This window comes from Lissotriton helveticus, chromosome 10 (genome assembly GCF_964261635.1).
Source record: "Lissotriton helveticus chromosome 10, aLisHel1.1, whole genome shotgun sequence".
In the NCBI taxonomy this organism is placed as follows: Eukaryota; Metazoa; Chordata; class Amphibia; order Caudata; family Salamandridae; genus Lissotriton; species Lissotriton helveticus.
The window spans coordinates 373,164,868-373,191,074 of record NC_136071.1 but is presented as its reverse complement, the minus strand read 5'-3'; the positions used below and the strand labels follow the sequence as shown (position 1 = coordinate 373,191,074).

Genomic DNA, 26,207 nt, shown 5'->3' with positions numbered 1-26,207 from the left:
TCTAATAGCGTGCACTACACGTGCCCAGGGCCTGTAAATTAAATGCTTCTAGTGGGCCTTCAGCATTGTTTGTGCCACCCACCTATGTAGCCCTCTAACCATGTCTCAGGCCTGCCACTGTAGGGCCTGTGTTTATAGTTTACTGCCACTTCGACTTGGCATTTAAAACTACTGGCTAAGCCTTAGTCTCCCATTTCATTACACATATGTCACCCCTAAGGTGGGTCTAGGTAACACATAGGGAAGGGTGCTGTGTAACTAACAGGTAGGATATGTACATTTATGTCTTACAGGTCATGGTAGTAACAAACAGCTAAATTAATCTTACTCTACTTTGAGGCCTACTCCTTTCATAGGCTAACATTGGGAATTCCTCAAAATGTCTTTCGGCTGTAATTCATGATTAAATAGGAGTAGCTGCATCATGTGTCATATCTTTGAAATGGTAATGATAAATTCTCTTTACTAGAAAAGTTGGATTTAACATTACTATTTTAGAAATGTCACCTTTAGAAAGTGGACATTTCTCTGCTCTTCCCGCTTTGTTGTCTCTTGCAGCCTGTCCCCGATATGCGATTGGACTGGATGACCGTTACACTTTGTGCATTCCCTCCAGACAGCCACAAACACAGGAAGGCTAGGTGTGGCTGAATACTCATCTACATAAATCTGCATTCAGATGGTCCTTCGTGGGCAGGACGGGGCACACACTTACACTTCAAAGGGTAGTGGACTGACCCCACTCAAAGGACTGATTACCCTCCACAGATAGCCTGGCAGACAGGAGTGGGTTGAAAGGGATACTGGTGCACTTCAAAGTCATTCTCTGATGTCTCCCCTGCTTCAAAGGCATATTTGGGTATAAGTACGAGGTCTCTGACCCAATCAAATCAGACACTGCTGGACCTACACCTGACCTCTGTCAGAAGAACTGCTGTGCAGCTCAAAGGACTCAATTGGACTGCTGATCTGGAAGTGCTTTTTTTGCTGCCCTGCTGCCTGCTCTCTTTTTCTGCTGAAGGAGAGCTGGACTGGGCCTTCCCTCCAAGTGATCTCCAAGGGCTTGCTGGCTTGCCTCCTGTTTTCTGAAGTCTCAGGGATGCAAAAGACTTCTTAAAATTCTGCTAGTGGTGCAGGACTCTGCCTTCTGTGAGTCCTACCTTTGATGGAGGTGCCCTCTCCAAGTTCTGGGCCTCAGAAGTAGGTGCTGCAGCTGTTTTTCTACAAAACTGACACATCACCCTTAGACGCCGAAGCTGCTCAATGACAGTATTTCTGCAGCCTGTGTGGCTCGCCAACAACTCTTTGTGCAGTTTGACAATGATGCATTGCCTTCACCCCAGTGAAGCTGGACGATAACACAGTGACCCGACTGCATAGAAAAGATCTGCTCATCATGCCCTCAGGCTGCTTGCTCTGTGCCAAGCTACCAGACTGTGCCAAGACCAGAGGGTGAGCACAGGATAATTTATGTTGTGCTGTTACTTATCTTGACCAGGATTGTGGTACCTACTTGGACAGGGTGTCTACCTTTGCCAACTAGAAACCTAATTTTGAACATTGGCCAAAAGGTTCATAATGTGCATCTACCTCTGGACATTCGACTTACAACCTGTAACACATATTTGTTTTGAATCTAACAGCCAATCGTTTCCTCCATGATATCATCAGTGTGCATGATATGTATCCTTTAGATCAGTTGTGGCCAAATGTTTTAGTACCAAGTCTGAGGTTTTAGAATAAGAAACGTTTGCAACATACCTCACTTGAATGAACATGAGTCAGGAGATTTTTTTTATGTAACTAAAGCATTGTGTGGAAGTGTGTTGTTAATTGAAAACAGCACATTTTGCATTGGAATGACCACAGAGTGGCACTCCTGCACCACGCCTTGTGATGTAGAAGCCATGTAGTGCCACCTTGTGTTGCCCTGAGTGGCTTCATAAATCTTGAGTAATGAAACACAGCACAATTCATTGCCTTGCATTACTCTGCCTCATGGAGGCATTTCCAAGAATGTTTTGTGGGTGTTCCCATGCAACATCCATGGATTTAATGGCATTCCCAGATTCCCAGGGCGACCAGGAAATGCACCTAAAACCTACGCCTCCCCAGGTGAGAAGTCATGAGGGGTAATATGTTTATTTCTCCTCATTTTTCCTCTTTCTAGGTGTGGTGTATTCTGCAGCACACATAGAAAGAAGAAAAATCCCCAGGAGATTGTTTTAGTGCCAGAAGGTGCCCCTTCCTGCACTAAAACAATCCTCCTTGCAATGCAGGCACCCTTGCACCACTTTGCAAGGGTGCCTGCATTGACGCTAGGCAGCCAAAAGGGTGGCAGCACAAGGGAAAAGGCAGGATTATTCCATAGTGCCTTAAATGCTGCACATTCCTGCCCTTTCCCTGTCACGCAGTGCAGCACAGCAAGGTAACTTTCTGCACTGCACTCCGTGACTTGGCCATAAATATGGCCCCAAATTTGGACGGGCAAACAGTTTTATAGATAAAATTCTTTGGCATACCAAATATAATGTGGGTATACCCAGTTGCAGTGAATATTAATGATGTGTCCATCACCAAGTAAAGTGTCTTTAGTTGCTGTGATCCTGTTAAAACCTTTGTTTCCATCACACTTCAGAATTACAACTGCTGATGTGTACAGTTCATTTACTGGCATTAACATTCTGTTGTGTGGTAGGAAAACTTGACATCATTCATCCTTTCCTTACACACTTTATGTTCCCCATCCCAATGTCACATAATTCACTTTACTTTTTTTCTGACAGAAAAGTGAGAATAGTTCGTAAACACCAGTCCTTGTGTTAAAAAAATAACCAGCTGAAGACATAACCTGACATTTGACCTCTGTTTTTGAAGTGCAGCAAATGTGAGGCGATAAATACACACTCTAAAGGAATATTTATGTATTGCTTCGAATTTGGTGACTCGCCAAAAACCGCCCTGTGACCCATCAGTGGGTCAAGAGCCACTGTTTGGGGAAAACTATTTTAGATCATTCTGGGGCATGAGTCAACAAATGGACAACGACATTTCATTTAACAGCACAAATGATACGTTTTTGATTTTCAATTTGTACAATCACAATGAAATCAATGTTGGCAGAGCCCTTTATCTAGTACAAGAATCTTTTCATATCTATGCAAATTATCAAGCATTTCAAAGTCAGCCACTGTCATAGAAACTACAAGAAACAGCAATGGTGCTTTGTGAATTGAAGTGATCACATAGTGCAAGTAAGTGCAGTGACAAAGCAAAAATAAAACGTTATCATACAAAAGGCAATAGACAGTTCATTGGTTGGTTACAGGGCTGCTACAACAAATATTTATATTCAAAAATTGAAAAAATCCATAAGTCTCATATTGGCTCCTGGTAGTCTAGTGTCTTTATGCCCTCCAATGTCAACGGCATTTCAACCCAAAAGGAATTTGTAGGGTCTTCATCAGAACAGAAACAGTAGAGCATAGTTAGATCCTAGCTTGCTTGGAGTTAATTATCCTAGTAAGGAGCTCACCATGGCCCTTGGTTTATATTTGTGCCTAATTAAGCATGATACGTTGTAATAAGATACCACTGTACAAATGCTTGTAGGAATAAATGACAGAGATATATGTAGAATATGCGAGCTCCATGGAGAATGCAAACTGCACCCTGAATGAGCAGTCATGGGAGCAAGAAACCTCAGACGGCCAGCATCGCATCTGAGTCCATGATTGTTACAGAACAAATCTCTATGCCGGCGCAAAACTCTACTGGATGCATTCGAACAATCTGGGTGCAGTTTAGGTAACCCGCATCTGGCAAATTATATGGCACACAACATACGACTAATATACAGATTCTATATGATTTTTTAACAAGTTAAACATTGTTAAACACCACTCATACTACTGAGTATGTACTTCTTCTGATAGCACTCCTTAGTACTTAGGCATATACATTACATACTGCCAGACTGCTTTTCTTTTTTTTCAAACAAGATCTACTTACTTACACAGAACATTCATGGTACCAAGTATGTGCTCCATAGGTTCTCACTTCTTCTCATCATTTTAGTGGTCGTATTCACATGCCTCTATTGTGCTAGGATTCACCTGGCAGTTTATATCTATTCATTGATTAAAGTATATTGGTGGCCCCCATGGTTGTTGGTTCCATTATGCTTTAGCCTTGAATGCACTGTGTCACTCAAATTGATTCCAGTACTCACTGTGTCAAGGGTACAATGCTTCTCTGCCACACCTGTGTTAGCTATCCTCTGCTGTGCAGGATAAAGGGAGTTTGTGGCATGCCTCCTCTTTATCCCTCCACTGCAGGTGATGGCACGTCATTCTGTAAGTGACGGTCGTTTCTGCCATGAGGATTATGGGATATGTAGTGATGAAGCATGATTTTTGCAAAATAATCCTGCTTGATCAAATCTGCTCATGTTTGTGTTAGTAATGAAAACAAATGACTAATGGTGTGAAAAACTAACAATATGGGTGACTTTTTACAAGTTTACGAGAAATATGTGCAAAGACAAAGCACAACACATTTAGTAATAAATATAACTTAAGCGAGTTTATTGGGATTGGGTCCAGATGCACGAGATCCTGAACCCCAAAATAGGGAAACTTACTGAGGGGTTCTTTGAACACAAACTGATCTGTAGACTGGAACCCTATCTGGACTACATTATTGTCCCGAGGGATAGGGCATTGTTTCTGAAGCTAAGATTAGGGACTCTTCCCACTAATAGTGTTACTGCTTCTTGGAAACGGCCCCATACGATACCTATGCCTTGCCCTGGTTGCGATTACCATAATGAGTCAACTGCGCACCTTTTATTCGCCTGCCCAGCCTATAGATCGGCTAGAGCCAAGTGGCTCAAACCGGTCTGCCAATTGATTGGCCCAATGAACCATCGTGCTGGCCTCCGCATTTTGTGTACAGATACATCTTCATTGACACTGATTTGCGGGGTGGCCAAGGTTTTAGGCTGTGCATGGCTGATAAGAAATAAGATCCTGGCAAAAAAGGCGGTATGTTTCGCCAGTTCCGTCATGCTATGAGAATTGAGCTTGGGCCTAGAGTGCTATATGGTCAATTTAATTGTTGCTATTCTCTGCTATAGTGTCTTAGCTTATAAAATTGTCTATGTTTAACTGTCTATATCTTTTTAAATGAATGGATCTTAATATGTAAAGTAGAAGTGCAAAATGTAGTATGATGCATGTTGCATCTTGGTATTTTAAAATGTTGTATAATATTTTTATTTATTTTTTAACTCTTTTTAACAAATTGTATATGCTTTTATGATATTTTATATATTGAATAAAGCTCATACTACTACTAAGTTCAAGTTCAAGTTCAGGCATTTATAAAGCGCACTACTCACCCAGAGGGTCTCAAGGCGCTAGAGGGAGGGGTTCATTGTTTATCGAATAGCCAAGTTTTCAATTCTTTTCTGAAGGAGATGTGATTCTGAGTAAGGCGGAGGTGGGTGGGGAGTGAGTTCCAGGTCTTGGCAGCCAGGAAGGAGAAGGATCTGCCGCCCATGGTGGTTTTTCGGATGCGCGGGACTGCGGCGAGGGCTTGAATGGATGATCTTAGTTGGCGGGTGGGATAGTAGAAGGACAGTCGGGAGTTGAGGCATTCTGGTCCTAGATTATAAAGGGCCTTGTGTGCGTGGGTAAGAAGGCGGAAAGTAATTCTTTTGTTGACGGGAAGCCAGTGGAGGTTTTTTAAGTGACCTGTGATGTGCTCTTGGCGCGGGATGTCTAATATGAGTCTCGCTGATGCGTTTTGGATGCGCTGGAGCTTTTTCTGCAATTTTGTTGTAATTCCGGCGTAGAGAGTGTTGCCATAGTCCAGTCGACTCGTGACCAGTGCATGGGTGACAGTCTTTCTTGTTTCGAGGGGGATCCAGCGGAAGATCTTTTTGAGAATGCGAAGGACGTTGAAGCAGGAGGACGATACGGCGTTGACTTGTCTGGACATTGAGAGAGAGGAGTCTAGAATGAAGCCAAGGTTACGTGCATTGTCAGTGGGTGTGGGCGCTGATCCCAAAGCGGAAGGCCACCAAGAGTCGTCCCACGCTGAGGGGGAGGATCCAAGGATGAGCACCTCAGTTTTGTCTGAGTTGAGTTTTAGGCGGCTCTGTTTCATCCATTCGGCTACTTCTTTCATACCTTCGTGAAGGTTGTCCTTGGCGGTGTTGGGGTCTTTGGTGAGGGAAAGTATCAGCTGGGTGTCGTCGGCGTAGGAGATGATGTTGAGGTTGTGTCGACGTGCGATGGGGGCGAGGGGACTCATGTAGACGTTGAAGAGGGTGGGACTGAGTGAGGAGCCTTGAGGTACGCCGCAGATGACTTCGGTGGGCTCTGAGTAGAAAGGGGGAAGTCGGACTCTCTGTGTTCTCCCGGCTAGGAACGAGATGATCCAGTCCAAGGCTTTTCCTTGTATGCCGATGTTGTTGAGGCGTTGTATGAGGGTGCTGTGACAGACAGTGTCGAAGGCGGCGGAGAGGTCGAGAAGAATGAGGGCCACTGTTTCACCGTTGTCCAGGAGTGCTCAGATGTCGTCGGTCGCCGCAATGAGGGCGGTCTCGGTGCTGTGTTTGGCTCGAAAACCGTTCTGTGAGGGATCCAGGGAGTTGTTGGATTCAAGGAAGGCTGCGAGTTGGCTGTTGACGGCTTTCTCGATGACTTTGGCCGGGAAAGGGAGGAGGGAGATGGGTCGGTAGTTTTTCAGTTCTGAGGGGTCTGCTGTTGGTTTTTTCAGAAGGGCGCTGAGTTCGGCGTGTTTCCATATTTCTGGAAAGGTGGCTGAGTTGAAGGAGCAGTTGATGACATCGCGGAGTTGGGGAGCGATGATGGAGTCAGCTTTGTTGAAGATGTAGTGGGGGCAGGGGTCAGAAGGTGAGCCAGAGTGGATTGAGTTCATGAGGCGAATGGTATCTTCAATGGTGATTGGGTTCCAGGAATTGAGGTAGTTAGTTGGAGGGGTGGGATCAGAAGGGGGTGGGGTGAGTTGGTCATTGGGAGTGTTCTTGAAGCTGTTGTGGATGTCGGCAATTTTGTTGTAGAAGAAGGAGGATAGCGCATTGCAGAGGTCTTGGGAGTTAGTGATGTCGTTGGATGCTGCGGGAGGGTTGGTGAATTCTTTGACGATATTGAAGAGTTCCTTGCTGTTATGAGAGTTGTTGTCGAGACGGTCCTTAAATGCTGATTTCTTGGCGGAACGAATCAGTTGGTGGTGTTTGCGGGTGGCTGTCTTGAGGGAGGTCATGTTGTCTGAGGTTGGTTCTTTTCTCCAATTCTTCTCCAGGGTGCGGCAAGTCTTCTTGGATTTTTTAAGGTCATCATTGAACCAGGGAGCCTTTTTGCTGAATGATTTCACCTGGTGTTTTTTCAGGGGTGCTAGTTCGTCCGCACTGTGTGTAATCCATTGCCTGAGGTTTGTGGCCGCTTGGTCTGGGTCCGTTGTTAGGGTGGGAGTGTTTTGGCTGAGGGATGCGAGGAGTTGCTCGGTGGTGATTTTGTTCCAATTTCTTCGGGGAATGGGTTGTGGACGGTTGTGGGTCAGGGTTGTTTTGTAGCTGAAGTGAACACAGCTGTGATCCGTCCAGTGGAGAGCTGTAGTGTGATCGAAGGAGATGTGCTTGCTGGAGGTGAAGATAGGGTCGAACGTGTGTCCGGCTGTGTGAGTGGGGGTGTCGACAAGTTGTTTGAGTCCGAGATTGGACATGTTGTCCAGGAGGGTGGTGGTGTTGTTGTCGAGAATGTTGTCAAGGTGGTAGTTGAGGTCTCCTAGAAGAATGTAGTTCTCGGAGGCGAGAGCGTGCGGGCTGACGAAGTCTGTGATGTCGTCGCTGAATTGAGATCGGGTGCCTGGGGGCCTGTAGATGAGGGTTCCTCTGAGGGTGGTCCTGGGGTCGGTGTGGATCTGAAAGTGGAGGTGTTCGGCAGTTGCAAGATTGTCGTCAGAGCTGGTTGTAATTTTGATGGTGTTTCTATGGACGATGGCGATGCCTCCTCCAGTTTTTTTAATGGTGCGGTCTTTTCGAATGATCTTGTAAGTGTCCGGTATGGCTATGGCGATGTCGGCGGCAGAAGATGCGTTCATCCAAGTTTCAGTGAGGAAGGCGATGTCAGGTGACACAGTGTCGATTAGGTCCCAGAGTTCGGTTGCGTGTCTGTGGACCGAGCGGTGTTCAGTAGGATGCATTTCAAGTCGTTGGGTTCGGAGCTGAGTGTGGAGGAAGTGTGTTTGGTGAGGGTCCTGAAGCAGTTGAACTTACAGGAGAGGCAGGAGAATGGGCCGTGGGTACGTCCTGGGGTAGCTACGCAGCATAGTGGGTTGCGTCCTGCGTTGAGGGCGAGGTGAGTAGCGGCATCATAAGTTACTCTGGGGGGTTGGGAGCGGCATAGGGCAGGGGGACGGGCGCTGGGCGCGGTCCAGGCGCGGACGGGCGTAGACGGGCTTACCTTTGGCGCACCTTCGGCGAGGCCGCAGCGCGTGGACGCTGCGTGTTGGGACATCTGTCATAAATGGATAGTGGAGGGGGCGGGGCGTGGGAGGGTCAGCTGGGAGGCGGTAGCGGGGAGGAGAGGCGGGTCAAGGGAAACAACAACACAAGATGGTGGACAACAACACAGAGCGAGACAGGGGCACAGCCAGCAGAAACCGGTGAAATGCAGTGAATCTCTAAGCAGGCTAGCACAATGTTACAGCGGTGTCTCGAAAATAAATCAAATAAATTAAATGTGCAAAATGCGGCGTTCCGATTCTAAGCGCTATGACCTGTTGAATGCGCTTGAAAACTAATAGCAAAGCAGGCTACGATACCAATCGCTAAGGAGAAACTCCGGGCAATGTGAGTTCAGCTCAGGGCAGAGGAGCAGCACGATGGGGGCTCTGGAGATGGGAAGCGTGGGGAGCGATCGCTTAGGAGAAGGTCCGGACGGTCACAGAGGTGATCAGGAGGAGTTGAGTCTCCTATTCGTGGGTGGGAGGGTCAGCTGGGAGGCGGTAGCGGGGAGGAGAGGCGGGTCAAGAGAAACAACAACACAAGATGGTGGACAACAACACAGAGCGAGACAGGGGCACAGCCAGCAGAAACCGGTGAAATGCAGTGAATCTCTAAGCAGGCTAGCACAATGTTACAGCGGCGTCTGGAAAATAAATCAAATAAATTAAATGTGCAAAATGCGGCGTTCCGATTCTAAGCGCTATGACCTGTTGAATGCGCTTGAAAACTAATAGCAAAGCAGGCTACGATACCAATCGCTAAGGAGAAACTCCGGGCAATGTGAGTTCAGCTCAGGGCAGAGGAGCAGCACGATGGGGGCTCTGGAGATGGGAAGCGTGGGGAGCGACCGCTTAGGAGAAGGTCCGGACGGTCACAGAGGTGATCAGGAGGAGTTGAGTCTCCTATTCGTGGGTGGGAGGGTCAGCTGGGAGGCGGTAGCGGGGAGGAGAGGCGGGTCAAGGGAAACAACAACACAAGATGGTGGACAACAACACAGAGCGAGACAGGGGCACAGCCAGCAGAAACCGGTGAAATGCAGTGAATCTCTAAGCAGGCTAGCACAATGTTACAGCGGCATCTCGAAAATAAATCAAATAAATTAAATGTGCAAAATGCGGCGTTCCGATTCTAAGCGCTATGACCTGTTGAATGCGCTTGAAAACTAATAGCAAAGCAGGCTACGATACCAATCGCTAAGGAGAAACTCTGGGCAATGTGAGTTCAGCTCAGGGCAGAGGAGCAGCACGATGGGGGCTCTGGAGATGGGAAGCGTGGGGAGCGACCGCTTAGGAGAAGGTCCGGACGGTCACAGAGGTGATCAGGAGGAGTTGAGTCTCCTATTCGTGGGTGGGTCAGCTGGGAGGCGGTAGCGGGGAGGAGAGGCGGGTCAAGGGAAACAACAACACAAGATGGTGGACAAGAACACAGAGCGAGACAGGGGCACAGCCAGCAGAAACCGGTGAAATGCAGTGAATCTCTAAGCAGGCTAGCACAATGTTACAGCGGCGTCTCGAAAATAAATCAAATAAATTAAATGTGTAAAATGCGGCGTTCCGATTCTAAGCGCTATGACCTGTTGAATGCGCTTGAAAACTAATAGCAAAGCAGGCTACGATACCAATCGCTAAGGAGAAACTCCGGGCAATGTGAGTTCAGCTCAGGGCAGAGGAGCAGCACGATGGGGGCTCTGGAGATGGGAAGCGTGGGGAGCGACCGCTTAGGAGAAGGTCCGGACGGTCACCAAGAAATACTACTAAGAAATATAACATTAAGACATGCAGAAATACATGAATAATTTAAAGTTTTCTTTTCTATGCGGATTAAAAGCATTATCAGAGAGAGACTGAATTAAAATGTTGCATTAAAAAAACTTTCAAGTGGAACTACGAAAATAATAATCAGAACGCTTTTGGAAAAGGTTTCATTAAATACCTATTTCCTTTTCTTTATAACATAAGAGTGACATAATAATTATTAATTAGCTTAAATAGATTATGCATATGAGTTTAGACGGAATAATGAATCTTTAACAATTTCATTATGTATTTTCTTTATACTTCTTTATAATGAAGTGTGTTTTATTGTTTAGGAAAACTGTTGGTTGGCAGTTTATGATTTCCTATGAAAGCCTCAAAAATCTGCTGGAAATTATTATTTTCCTCTCTTAAAATGTAGGCCCCAAAAGAAATGTATTTTGGCATTCACTAGTTGTGGAATGGTGTTTAGTTTGTTTAGCAGTGCACAAAGTAATGTCTAGGAATTTCCTTTTTGTGCTAAATATTTATTCCTCGATGAATGATTCGGCCAACAAATGTGTAAGCTGATGTGAAACGTGCATGAAGATGTGGATAAAGTTGCAAGATTTTTTTCCTGCTTTGTCAGAAGGATTACATCTTTTGTATTAATAATGGACTGCTTCTAAGGGTCTTAGACGAACTAGATGGGATGATGATCACCTTATTTTGAAAGCCAATAAGATCGGGAAGAAAATGGTGATGACACTTTAGAGAGTTGTAAACAACTACAGGGGCAACCCAACCAACCTGAACCAGGGGCAGTCAGTATATGTTCCTAACAACAGTTCAGGAGACAAATGATTTACAACAAATATTATCTACTCACACATTGATTGATAAAAACAAATTTGCATTTGTAAAGAGAAAAAAGAAGAAAAATAGAATCGGGAGAAACCAAACAATAAAGTTGATTTTTGGGAAAAATATACCAAATTTATTTTAAATATATAGTTTTAAGAAAAATAAATAAACACGCTCAGATAAATACTCATTGGTATACAAAACAATACATCACAATAACCAGACAGGTGGCAAACAACAAATATGTTACGGTGAAGAAACAACATACACAAAAATTATGTGTCCTCTGAAAATTATTGGCCACATATGCGCCGACGGCGTTTCAACCGCTGTTCAATTGCGCGGTCATCATCAGGACAAAATTGTTCACTGAGCGTCAAGAATTCTGCAATTACAAATACATGTGTCACAAATAACATCGGGCTTTGGACTCCCCTGAAGGAAAGAAAGAAAAAAAGAAGAAAAAGACTGGAAAAGAGAAGAATCCCAGTGAAAAAAGTTGGGGTTTTGTAAAAGATTACCAAAATGATGAAAAAGAAAAGGAAAAAGATGCCCTTCACACACCTGGTGAACTAAAATAGATTTACCAACACCAAATATCTGAAAAATGAGAATTCACCTGTATTAAAAAGACTTTCCCGAGCAATCACCTTATGTTAGAAAGCTCGCAGGAAATTCAAAATCACAATAGGCTGTAAAAGAAAACTCAAATAAACAACCACTCTAAATAATCAAGTCAACTACCCATCAATTCTGATAGCCACTTACTCAAGACACAATAACCATTCCCGAAAAACAAGGCTTCAGCTTATGCTTGTAAACTTCTTGTTTGTACAAATTACATGGGGATGGGAAGAATCAATCCTCAACAGTTTGCCTCGCCATGCAATAAGCTTGAAAAAAGAAGTAAGCTCCGTGTCAATATCCACGACTTCAACAGCACATTCTTCGAAAATACATCACAATGCTTAGATTTCAGGTACATAAAAAACTTTTTTAGCTTTTTAAGCCTGAGTCAGTCTCATCCATTCAAAAGCCGAATGCAATAGTATAAAACTGGCCACTCCTGTGAGCCTAAAGCAATCTATGAAAAAATATATTGGGGCATTTGATGCCACGTCGTAAGGATATTCTGAGAGACGTCCATACGCCTATATAGCTTAATTAGTGGCGTCCCAGTTTGTCTATAGTTGCCGACATTCGCATCACAGAATTGGAGCCTGAAGCTGTCCACTCACTCAGGCAAAAAAATGTATTTTCACTGTCAGGAAGGAGAAGCCTCACCTGCCCCGTTGCAGCCATTTTAAAAATATGTTTTGGAGCCATTGTATAGATACGCTATCATTTACGGGCGGATGGTAGTATTATCAAATTAAGACCATACACGCGCTCGTCCCCACATATGACCTATCACCAGTAATAATCACTCCACCATACGAGGGAGATCGCATTACACTAGAGTACCAACAAACAATTCTCAGTGAATGCAGCTGTAGCCACGCTGCAAATAGACAAATTAATGCCTACAGAAACAGCGTGATAAAGCCAATGTCACGAACATTTTACAACTAGGTGTTTTGGGAGAATCCACCAAGCCAAGCCTTACCGTTAACTCCCTATTGCTGCGCAGAATTCATGCGAGTGAACCATTCTCCATCAAGCTCCGTTAAAAGCGTGGTTTCAACAATAAGCAAAACTAAAGAGGGACTTACATCTCTAGAAAAAACTAGCGCCCTTTTGGAAAAGTCACAAAGTGCCTTATTTTTCTTAAAACTATGGGGCCGATTATGAGTCCATCCGCCACCATAGAGTAGAAGGGACCGTCCGCAGGGGCAGCGGCGGTCCCTCCGTGCAAATTAGGATGTGACCGCCACCCTGGCGGTCACATCCTGTATTATTAACATTGCGGCGGGTGCTGCTTCAAGCAGCTCCCGCAGCAATGTTAAAAATGTAAGTTGTGCATTTGCATGCACAAAGCGGCAGGCACCGCGCGGTGCCTGCTGCTTTGTTCACGCAAATGTACATCCCCCACCCCCCTTCACCCAGGGGGCCCGCAACGGGCCCCCGAAGTGAAGGTTCGTATGCTTTTCCACGGCGGTAAAGCCGCGGCGGAAAAGCATACATCTTACACCATGCTAATATGGCTGGCGGTGTCTGATAGACACCGCCAGCCATGTTAAAGCTTATCGGAGGGCGATCGCGGCGGAAAAGCTGCAGACAGATTTCTAGACCCACCGCCATCCTAATATGGCGGTGGGTCTTTTGAGGCTCCGCAGAGGATTTTCCGCATCCTCCGGGCCGGCGGTGGCATCCGCCGGCCCGGAGGATGCGGAAAATCCTCCATCATAATCTGCCCCTATATATTTAAAATAAATTTGTGATATTTTTGCAAAAAATCAACTTTAGTGTTTGGTTTCTCCCGATTCTATTTTTCTTTTTTGTTCTCTTTCTTTTTTCTCTTTACAAATGCAAATTTGTTTTTATCAATCAGTGTGTGAGTAGATAATATTGTTGTAAATCATTTGTCTCCTGAACTGTTGTTAGGAACATATACTGACTGCCCCTGGTTCAGGTTGGTTGGGTTGCCCCTGTAGTTGTTTATGATTTAAGCACAGTCGGCTGACTGTGAGGGCTTTTGGCCTTGATATTTTGCCTAAGTAAATATGGCTAATATCGATGACCCTACTTATTCAGAGGAGTATATTTTAAGAATAAAGAATGTTCCGTCACTGTTGGGCACAGTGACACAACATGTAGTAAATGAAGCCCAAGCGTTGCTTGATGAGCTAGAACAATGTCGTAAAAAACATGTACGAACTACACTACATGCCCTGATGATGACGGAGTATTTAAAAAAAGATGTGCTCCCTATGGGTCTACAGATGCGGAATGTATCAGTAATATTTACTAATGATCCTAAATTCAGAAAGGGGTTTAGCCACATAGGTGTCACATGTTCACGCCATTGGCTTGTCCATGGCATTGACACCGCCATGGAGCATAGCAAAAAAGAATTGGGAATTATTGCAGATTTGGAAAGATGCCTGTCAGAGGGCAATGTAGTTGCTGATGCAAAGGCAGCACTTGAAAAAGTTACCAAAACTATTGATGAATTTGAAAAGATTGAACGTAACAAAAAAACAAACAAGATTCAGAAAGACATCACTAATTTTGACCAAACCAGGTTCCATCCGTATCTAGTAGATTCATTTTTTACCCAACCAAGGCAACAATACTCTGGGAACTACCCCACGTGGGGACGGTTCAAAAGGAATAATGCTATCACATTTTCTGATTTCTCTGCTAGTTCAGCGGACGAGTCTGACTCTAATACCAATGCCCGTCCTGGTCCTTCCAATGGAAACTATCCGCCTTTTTTAGAACAGAGCGGTCGAGGGAGGGGGAAAGGGAAGACGCGCCCTCCTCCACCTCAACATTGGAATTTCCTAGCAGGGGAGAGACAGACTCATCGGAAGTTTTATCAGTGGGGACCACCCCAATAGAAACTGCGGGTCCTATTGCATCTGAGACTATTCCCATTTTTTATTTATCTAATCATTTGCTGTCTTCAGCTGAGATTTCTCTGTTGACCAAGGGACTTAGCTTTGTACCAACTGAGAAAACTTGTCTATTTGAGATTCAGTTGGAACTGTTACAATTTTTCTGTAAGTTGCAGTTGAAGGCTTTCTTCAAGAACAGCATCACATCTATAAGTCTGAATTTCTCTGGGTTGCGTCCTCCTTCTGTGTTTAATCCACCTATGAGTAGGATGCCTTTTGAATTACTGGCCTTCGAATCCCTGGTCCTAAAAGAAGTCTCAGCTTTACACAAAGATTTCGAATATATCCCCTACAACATCTCCCATACTGAGCGGAAGGCCCTGCAGAATCTTAAGCAAAATCAAGAACTAATTATAAAACCTGCGGATAAGGGAGCGGGTATAGTGGTACAATCTATGGACAATTACAAAACTGAGGTGAAACGACAATTAAGTAATGCTCGTCATTACTTAATTCTAAGATTGAACCCTTTACTAGAAATTCAAAAACTGATTACCACTGTGACATCCATTGCAAAAACTGCGGGTTACTTAAGTGACAAGGAATTTGCTTATCTCAACTGCAAATCTCCTAGGACCCCAGTCCTGTATACACTTCCGAAAGTGCATAAGGATCTTAACAACCCCTCAGGCTGACCCATATTCTCGGGCTGTGGGTCGGTCCTTGTACCACTTTGTAAATATATTGACATCTTTATTAAAGACTTTGCCACCTGTACCTGCAGCTATGTGCGGAATAGTGGAGACATTATCTCTCAGCTGGAAGTAATGCAATTCTGTCCAGCCATGGAATTGTTGGTGTGTTTGGATTTAGAATCCTTATACAACAAAATTCCACAACTTGAAGGCATTGAAGTTATTCGAACTATTTCGGACACTCGACCGGCAACAGTTCCAGTCCCGACTGTCTTTATTGTGGAATTGTTGACTATTTCTTTGACACGTAATTATTTTGAGTTTGACGGACATTATTATTTACAGGTTAAGGGCACATCTATGGGGGCTTCTTATGCCCCCAATTTTGCTATATTGTTTGTTGACAATTTTGAAAAAAGGTTTATTTATGATTCCAGTAATAATCCTTATTTTGAGCACATACGTCATTGGCGACGGTACATTGACGAAATTTTTTTCATTTGGACTGGCACAGAGTCGGATGTATCTCTATTTTTGACTTGGCTTAATTCTTGCTCCCCTGATTTGAAGTTCTCTTCTAATTGTAGTAACTCCCATGTTGACTTCCTCGATCTAACTATCTTCCCTCATGATGGTAAATTATCTACCAAATTGTTTACAAAAACGACAGCTGGAATACACTCTTGGAATATTCAAGTAACCACCCCAGAGGGCTGCGGGATGGTTTGCCCTTTGGGCAGTTTTTGCGAATACGCAGATTTTTTTTTTTAAAGACGAATATTTCCGTGAGGCTGAAATTCTGTCAGAGAAACTTAGACAACGTGGTATCCACAGAAACTAGTTAAGAGATCCATGAAGAGAGCATGGTATAATCATCGCAAGTTCCTACTAACTCCCAAGAATAGAAAACAAACTAATCGGATTCCATATGTGACAACATTTGGCACACAGAGTAATAATATCTCAGTGATTATCAGGAACATTGGCCATTAGTATTGGCAACCGGCATTACACAGGAGCAACCTCAATTCTCCTATAAAAGAGGAAAATACCTCAGAGACCACCTGGTCAGGGCGGCTCTTCCGAGAGCAGAAACCCCTAGACTAACAACACTTTGGGGGCTGAATAAATTACTTGGACACTATAAATGTGGCGGCTGCCTCATGTGTGATTCAAGCCTTAACACGAAACAATTTGTACATGGCAGCATTGTTCATGGACTAAAAGATTACTCTAATTGCAACACACAAAATGGTGTTTACGCGATTTGGTGTCCATGTGATCTTATTTATGTTGGGCAGACAACCCAGAAAATTAAGACACGTTTGGCACAACACAAAAGTCGCATTCGCTGCCTAACTGAAAATGCCCCACTAGTGGCCCATTACCTGGAAGAGAAACAAGCCCCCTCACAAATGCGTTGGCAGGTAATTGAGGTAGTGCATATTCCTGCTAGAGGTGGCAGTATTACAAGCATTTTGAACAAAGCAGAATGTCGCTGGATGCTCCGATGCAACAGTATTAACTGTGGTCTAAACTCAATGGAGGAGTGCCATTCCATAACCTATGGTTAAAAATTGATAGAAAACATATATCTGTATGGCATCAAGACTCTTACTGTCTACATTCCTCCTTTCTGAACTGATCTGTTTACTGTGACAATATTGCTTGCTGTACATTCTTTTACTATGAATTGTTTTTGAATGTATTGCCTAAAATATAATCTATTTTACAAGGTATATGCCATTTCTTTATGAATATAGGTCTAGTAATAAACAATTGCACCTTGAATGGTATACAAATATATGTACTGAATTGCCAGTGTTTCTGGCTTTTCTCACCGCCTTTTTTTGTAATTGGACTTCCTTGTTGGAATATGTTATTCTATTTCTTCTAATACTTATCTCTATGGATTGTTCTTTTTGTTTAGTTCGCTTTTATATTTTTGAGATTGAAATATAAATTGCAGACACCCTGCTTCAAAATGGCGCCCAAGTCACTGATATTAGTTGGCACTTTGTGACTTTTCCAAAATAGTGCTTGTTTTTTCTAGAGATGTAAGCCCCTCTTTAGTTCTGCTTATTGTTGAAAATAAGCTTTTAACGGAGCACGATGGAGCATGGTTCACTCGCATGAATTCTGCGCAGCAATAGGGAGTTAACGGTAAGGCTTGGCTTGGTGGATTCGCGTAAAACACTTAGTTGTAAAATGTTCCTAACATTGGCTTTATCACGCTGTTTCTGAAGGCATTAATTTGTCTATTTGCAGCGCTGCTACAGCTGCGTTCACTGAGAATTGTTTGTGGGTACCCTAGTGTAAGGCGATCTCCCTCATATGTTGAAGTGATTATTACTGGTGATAGGTCATATGTGGGGACGAGCTCGTGTATGGTTTTAATGTGATAATATTACCATCCGCCCGTAAATGATAGCGTATCTATACAATGGCTCCAAAACGTATTTTTTAAAATGGCTGCAACGCGGCAGGTGAGGCTTCTCCTTCCTGACTGTGAAAATATTTTTTTTTGCCTGAGTGAGTGGACAGCTTCAGGCTCCAATTCTGTGATGCGAATGTCGGCAATTATAGACATACTGGGACGCCACTAATTAAGCTATATAGGCGTATGGACGTCTCTCGGAATATCCTTATGACGTGGCAGCAAATGCCCCGATATATTTTTTCATAGATTGCTTTAGGCTCACAGGAGTGGCCAGTTTTATACTAATGCATTCGGCTTTTGAATGGATGAGACTGACTCAGGCTTAAAAAGCTTAAAAAGTTTTGTATGTACCTGAAATCTAAGCATTGTGATGTATTACGAAGAATGTGCTGTTGAAGTCTTGGATATTGACACGGATCTTTCTTCTTTTGTCATGCTTATTGCATGGCGAGGCAAACTGTTGAGGATTGATTCTTCCCATCCCCATGTAATTTGTACAAACAAGTAGCTTACAAGCATAAGCTGACACCTTGTTGTTCGAGAATGGTTATCGTGTCTTGAGTAAGTGGCTATCAGAATTGGTGGGTAGTTGAATTGATTATTTAGAGCGGTTGTTTATTTGAGTTTTCTTTTACAGCCTATTGTGATTTTGAATTTCCTGCCAGCTTCCTGACATAAGGTGATTGCTCGTGAAAGTGTTTTTAATACAGGTGAATTCTCATTTTTCAGTTATTTGGTGTTGGTAATTCTATTTTAGTTGACCAGGTGTGTGAAGGGCATCTTTTCCCTTTTCTTTTTCATCATTTTGGTCATCTTTTACCAAACTCTAAGCAAATGGGAGCCCTAGGGGAAATAAAGGGATATGAACAGGTCGCCCCCCACTCTATATCATTTCAACAACAAAAGACCTGCCCCTCTGTTATGAAGAAACAGCCGTTTCCCATATATCTTAACTGACACCTATCATAAGGGGTCAATCACCAGTGAGTAAATATTACCCTACTGCTTCTGTATGCTGTAATAGTCATAAGTTCAAGTCTAAAACAATGTCTATAAATGTGTGTGGTACTGCAGCAACCCACGCACCCTCCCAGATCCTTCTAAGAAAGCAACTTTCAAAAAAAGGGGGAGGGGAAGTTGGCAGTGCCTCACGGGAGCAACACCCGGGGAGGAATAAACAGACTGGTACTCGCCTGTGTCTTCACGTTCTCATCATCAGCATCTGCCAACTTGTAACAAAAGGGGATAACAAACAGTGCAGAAAACAAAAACCATATGTGTGCTCTGTGTAAGTGACCCAATGCGGTTTGACCCACTCTAACCTCAAAGTGTGGCACCACCACCGTTTAAAAAAAGCAGAGCTACACTAGCTAAATTACTTTTATTTCATACTGTGTGCCCACTCTATTAAAACCAAACCAACATGTTTCATCGCCGTGATAGATTTACCAGCAATTTCATCAGGGTTTTGGGTCTGCGCGATCTCTGCACGTTAATTCTCCATTTATTGTTCCTGTGGTTGTACATAAAGCAATATCACACACACTTATATCTCAACGTTACACTAATCTCTTGGTTGTGGCCTCAATAAAAACATTTTCCAATCTAGTAATATGCGCTCGATAAGCCATTTTTCTAATTACCAGGTAGCAGCTATGTTTGTATATACCAGCGCCCCCGTAGAAGAATCAGCCAAATCCGGTGCCTGGAGCCTTGTTGCAGGTACCGGAAAACTGCCCTTGGTCAGTACTACAGCGTGGGAGAGAAGGGAATGATATTCATATAGCGTTAAGTATTCAGCCCACTCACTGACTTTCATACCGTATGCCAAAACATGCTCCGTGTTGACAACACACTTTTCACTTCTCCCTGTCACCTGGTCTGCGTACTTATACTTTGCTCTGTATACCACCTACAGCGCTGACCGTGACCCGCCCATCACATATTTACTGCAGCACTCGTGGTAGGTATATCTTCACACGCATAGATCCCGGGTCATACGTTCAATCATTCTCTCCCTCTTACCGATATTGTGCAGGTAAATGGCCTCCGCTCACCCCCTGTGTGTCTGCTTTAGCAACCGCTTCGATTTTATGAGGTTGCCGGCTTGCCTCGCTGCTTCAGCGTTTTTGGCCACGCCCATTTCCTGGTTGAAAGTCCTGCCTGGGAAGCGTGCGTTCCCGCGGTACGGGATGTTGATTCATCTCTGCTGTGGGCTCTGCAACTATTTACATCAGTGATAGATAGATCTACTTCCTTTATTGTATGCAGATAATAATCAACAAGACTGGATGCCCATTTAAAAACAAATGGGCATCCAGTCTTGTTGATTCATCTCTGCATACAATAAAGGAAGTAGATCTATCTATCACTGATGTAAATAGTTGCAGAGTCCACAGCAGTGACCTATCACTGTTGTAAATATATAAAGGGTCCACACATCGTGAGGTTTTATTTCTGGGATCAGAGATACTTGCATCGGCCATGGTAGCATTTGGGCACGTGTGTGCTGCATTACAACTCTACTGTCTCGTTGTATGCAATTTTAAATTAGTTTTCCGATTTTTTCCTTGTTTTAAAGGAACTTTTTCCTACACAATAATGTTTGTGGCAGGAATTGTAACTGAGTGAGGCTCGAACCCAGATCTGTGCCAGGAATCGAGCTCCACTGTAAGATAGCCGCAGCGCGTACTGCGGGAACACCCCCTTCCCAGGCAGGACATTCAACCAGGAAATGGGCGTGGCCAAAAACGCCGAAGCAGCGAGGCAAGCCAGCAACCTCATAAAATCGAAGCGGTTGCTAAAGCAGGCACACAGGGGGTGAGCGGAGGCCATTTACCTGCACAATATCGGTAAGAGGGAGAGAATGATTGAACGTATGACCCGGGATCTATGCTGTGAAGATATACCTACCCCGAGTGCTGCAGTACATATGTGACGGACGGGTCACGGTCAGCGCTGTAGTTGGTATACAGAGCAAAGTATAAGTACACAGACCGGGTGACAGGGAGAAGTGAAAAGTGTGTTTTTAACACGAAGCATATTTTGGCATACAGTATGAAAGTCAGTGAGTGGGCTGAATACTTAACGCTATATGAATATCATTCCCTTCTCTCCCACGCTGTAGTACTGACCAAGGGCAGTTTTCCAGTACCTGCAACGAGGCTACAGGCACCGGCTTTGGCTGATTATTCTATGGGGCGCTGGTATATTCGAACATAGCTGCTACCTTGTAAATAGAAAAATGGCTTATTGAGCGCATATTACTAGATTGGAAAATGTTTTTATTGAGGCCACAACCAAGAGATTAGTGTAACGTGAGAAATAAGTGTGTGTGATATTGCTTTATGTACAACCACAGGTACTATAAATGGAGAATTAACGTGCAGAGATCATGCAGACCCAAAACCCTGATGAAATTGCTGGTAAAACTATCACGGCAATGAAACATGTTGGTTTGGTTTTAATAGAGTGGGCACACAGCATGGAATAAAAGTAATTTAGCTAGTGTGGCTCTGCTCTTTTTAAACCGTGGTGGTGCGACACTTTGAAGTCAGAGTGGATCAAACCACATTGGGTAACTTACACAGAGCACACATATGGTTTATGTTTTCTGCACTGTTTGTTATCCCCTTTTGTTACAAGTTGGCAGATGCTGATGATGAGAACGTGAGGACACAGGCGAGTACCAGTCTGTTTATTCCTCCCTGGGTGTTGCTCCCGTGGGGCACTGCCAACTTCCCCTCCCCCTTTTTTTGAAAGTTGCTTTCTTAGAAGGATCTGCGAGGGTGCGAGGGTGCGTGGGTTGCTGAAGTACCACACACATTTATAGACATTGTTTTAGATTTGAACGTATGACTATTACAGCACCAAACCCAAACTTTTTTCACTGGGAGTCTTGTCGTTTCCAGTCTTTTTCTTCTTTTTTTCCTTTCTTTCCTTCAGGGAATTCCAAAGCCTGATGTCATTTGTGACACATGCACTTGTAATTGCATTATTCTTGATGCTCAGTGAACAATTTTGTCCTGATGATGACCGCGCAATTGAACAGCGGTTGAAACGCCGTCGACGCATATGTGGCCAATAATTTTCAGAGGACACATCATTTTTGTATATGTTGTTTCTTCACTGTAACATATTCGTTGTTTGCCACCTGTCTGGTGTTTGTGATGTATTGTTTTGTATACCAGCGAGTATTTATCGGAGCGCATTTATTTATTTTTCTTAAAACTATATATTTAAAATAAATGTGTGATATTTTTCAAGAAAATCAACTTTATTGTTTGGTTTCTCCCGATTCTATTTTTCTTTTTTTTTCTCTTTCTTTTTTCTCTTGCCAAACGCAAATTTGTTTTTATCAATCAATTTGTGAGTAGATAATATTTGTTGTAAACCATTTGTTTCCTGAACTGTTGTTAGGAACATATACTTTAGAGGGTTGGACATTTGACATTTAGGGTATAATCATTTCTTCAAGAAAGATTTTTCTTTCTCAAAATCTATTTATTTAGTTTTATGCAAAGGTTACAAACATTTTATGGAAACCATACTGCATTCAATCCGTCTTCTCATGAGCATAATCCATGCATTAGAAAGCTATAGTATAAGCACAGTTTAGGGACAAGTTTCGGACTGCAACTGTGAGCAAATTCTGAGAGGAGAACCTTGCGCAGATTCCGAATGTAATCATCTTAACCTCCACACAGGAGAAGCGCAGGTCCCCAAAGCTAAACTCTGATATATTCGAATGCCACCATAGGTAGAAGAACAAACACCAATGGTTAAGTGAAAAGAAATGGTTAAAAACCAACCATACACAGGGAGACACATAAGCTTATATACTGATGTGTGGAGAGTGGTCGAGAAGTAAGCCCCCCGCAACCTGTGCAGAAGGGCTCACGTGTTAGGGGAGAAACCAGGGGACCCAACCTCAAGGGAAAGGAGTCCCCTATTAAATCAGGAAGAGATGTAGTTCCTCAGTCGGGGACTGCATGTGAATAGAGGAAGCCCCTCTAGATAGCTTACAAGCGGGCTCCAAACATAGTTGAAGCCCTTACGGGAGTCCTCGACAATGTCTGACAATCGTTCCAGGATCAATGTGCACCCCAAGTGGGCGTGCCTTTGTGTAAGTGAGGAAGTCTCTGTTTTCTTCCAGGCTGCCGCCATAGCCATCTTGGCTGCACCTAGACACAGCCACATGATGGACCGGTCCCCTTGGGTCCAATACTTGAGAATTGGGTTGCAAACTCCCTGGAGTATATGTTCCATGGAGTCCCCAATCGAGTAACCCAGTATTAGCCTGATCTGGGACAATATTTTCTTCCAGAAAGGGTGTACAGCAGGGCAATCCCACCATATATGTTTAAAGTCCCCCAGGAGGCCGCAACCTCGCCAACATCAATCGGTCGTGTCAGAAAAAATTGAATGTAATTTTTGTGGGTAGAGGTACCAGTTGTATAAAGTTTTATAGTAAGCCTTTCTCAGGAACATGGAGCAATTGTATTTCGCAATATCTTTGTACAAGGATTCCCATTGCTTTTCTGAAGGCGGGGTCAGTAGAATGCACTCCCAAAATATTTTGTGGTGCAGTGATCGCTGTGGGCTCAGTGTATGCAAATGTGTATAGAGGAAGGAGATGCACCCCCTCCCTGTGTTGCCAGTTTGGACACATTTCTCCAACAGGAGCAGTTCCCTAGTGGCTGCCTGTCGCATCTTCGGCTGCTGGACCCAGTGCATAATGGAAGCCTTCAGTTTGTGGAAGCTGGAAATGGATTACACAGTCTGGGAAAGAGTGTATCTTCCCTCCGGTGAAGAGGTCTGAAATCATGAGGCATCCTCCCTTCTTTCAATGTTTGTTGGACTTGCCCCTTCTGGCAGGGTCACCCCTAAGCTTTTTGCTTTTTAATTGTGACCTGGTGATAGTGATTTTTGGTTTCTGCGCACTTTACCACTGTGTCCCTGGGTAAAGTGCGTGCGTGTGGTGAGATTGGCCTGCCCTCCCATAGGAATGCATGGGGAATGTATGTGTCCATGTTAGTTCCTGATGTGTGGGGAGTGCAGGCTCGAGTTTGGTATGTGCGGACTCGTGTGATTAAATGCTGTGCGATGATGTGTGTGGCGTGAATGTGTCTAGTGTGGAAGTGGCACTTCTAGAAGTTGGCATGTCTGTGTAATTTAGGTGAAATGACTGGCTGGCTTGTGATTGGCTGGAGCTGGCTGGTGTGCCAGGCTCCAGGAGTCAGGATGGGTCTGCCCCAGTGGTGAATGGGAGATCTGCATGTTGATAGCTGGGGAGGAGTGCACCTGGGACCTGAATAGGGCTGGGCTTTCCCCACACAATGCTGGCTCCGCCCCCTGTGGTGCGTCTAATGTCCCTAGCCTGGCCAGTGAATGGAAAGGGTGGCTGAGCACAACAAAGTGCTCCAAAACCAGTTGTATCTGGTTTTACCTTCACCCTGCACCTGAGGACAAAGGAATCTTGTATATAAGAAGGGGCTGTGACCCCATGTAAAATGTTCTCTTACTGATCCTAATTTGGAGGGGGGCCTGCTGCTGCTGGGCACCAGGAGGACCGCCACTGGGGACTGCCTCCCTGCCTGGAGGGCCCTGTGAGCTGGCCCCTGGGCCCAGCCTTGCCCCCCCTACCTGCATAGGACCTTGCTGGACTTGGGACTCTTATTTCCTGTGGCAGCACCTGATTTTCCCCCAGGCGAGCGCTGTGGTTTTAGCCTGCAGCCCTGAGCTGCCCTCGCCGTCCTCGAGTGATTCCCCGGCGTGGGGATCCCCATTTTGCTAACTTGCGGCACGGGTGCCCAACCCGCACTGCCTGCCGCATATTTTGCCCATTTTTTATAATTTTATAACGGGTGCTCACCATGCTTTATTTGTCCATTTACGAGGGTGCCTACCCCTCATTTGCCCCGGAGACTTCACCGCCGCGACCCGTGCTTCGCAGGAAGTCAGGCAGCCCCGCCGAGGACGTGGGTGGGGCTGCCAGGACAAAGGAGAAGAGGCCGGAAGTGCCGCAGCGCGAGGAGCAGGGCGGCTGTAGGTGCAGGCGGCGCTCCGGTATCGTAAGAGAGCCCCGCGCTGCCCAAAGGAGAATCCAGAAGCTGGTGTCCCTCCCCCGGGGCTCCCAAGAGTGTGGGAGAACCTCGGAGTATAGCAGAGGAGTCCAGCAGACCTGGTGAGTAGAGCCCCAGTGCTACATTGAAGAGAGTGGGGCATTGGGGCACATTGCCGGTGCCCGCCCACCCCAGTGGTGCTCGCTTGTCTTGGGGGCAGTATCTGTGAAGGTAGAGCGGCCCCGGTTGGCAGTGGGCCGCTCCCCCGTTGCCCCACACCGTTTCCCCCCCTCGAATCCCCCAAGCAGAACTCCAAAGAAGGGGAAATTTTTGTATTGAGGGCCTAGAAGGCTCCCAGGGCAGTATTGTTATTTTAGAGCCTAGAAGGCTCCTGGGGGCAGTTTTGTATTTTGAGCCCGGGACGCTCCAACGTGAAAGGGGGCATTTGGTTTCTGGAGCACCTGAAGCTCCTAAGGGCCCAGTTGTTTTTTCCTCGAGCCCACAAGGCTCCCACGTGTTTTTGGGCCCCTTGTCTCTGTGGAAGCCCGAAGGAGATTCCCAGCTGCCCAGCACTTAGTGGGCAGCTGCTTCATTTAGGCCCCCAAGAACCTTGGCACAATCTTCTTTGGCTGCCTGCGCAGCCTGCCTTGACATTGCGGACTCAGGGTGTCCTAGCCCCTGAGAGGCCAAAGTGGCCTGGGGACAGTTCTGGTGTTGTGCCCTTGTGTGGGGTGCATGTTTTTGGCCCTAGGTGATTCTGCGCAATTGTGATTTACCTGCCTAATGTGATTTCTGCATCATGTGTAATGTTTTATACCTCTGAATGTATGTGATGCTTAGGAGATTGTTTTTCCTAGTATAGTTATACTAGTGAGTTCATGGTTCCCTGCGTGATATTTTCCTAAGGTGGTTAGGGTTGCGTAGGTGGTACTTACCTGTTACCAGTGATTACTGGTTGTGTGCTCTATTTTCTATTTTACGCTACAGTTAATATATGTTCTAAGTGCTATTCCTACAAGTATTCTAGTTCTAAAAGTGCTTATTCCTGACAGTGGTCCATGTGGCCCTTTCCTGTACATACATCCCCTGTAAATTCTGCCCGTGCCTGTTGGCACATTGTAAAGTGTGGGTTTTTATCTAATGTGTTTGTATAATACAAAGACTATTTTTATATATAACCTTGTGTGGAGGTTTATTTGTGGTGGGCCTTGGATGTTGTTGCTGGGGTGCGTGCGCAAATACTTAACTTACATTGCCTCCGGGATAAGCCTTACTGCTCGCGTCACGTTGTCTAGAGGGTGAGCAGGGGTTATCTTTGGCGTGTAAATCCCTTGCCCTGACTAGAGTGCTGGTTTCTGCCTGGCTTTGGCGCAAG

At 44.8% G+C, this 26,207-nt stretch overlaps 1 protein-coding gene across 8 annotated transcripts in view; it reads left to right on the top strand.

Annotated features, from left to right (window-relative positions):
* The window catches only part of LOC144784029 (uncharacterized), a 517,674-nt gene that overhangs the window by 150,246 nt on the left and 341,221 nt on the right, over positions 1-26,207 (top strand). For 2 of the 8 annotated variants that reach the window (XR_013601613.1, XM_078662731.1), the window contains exon 1: positions 20,498-20,620. The exons of the other annotated variants lie outside the window; for them this stretch is intronic. The gene's annotated coding sequence lies outside the window, so the exon portion shown is untranslated. Of the gene's footprint in view, positions 1-20,497; positions 20,621-26,207 lie in introns of those variants that run through there. 8 annotated transcript variants of the gene reach the window in all.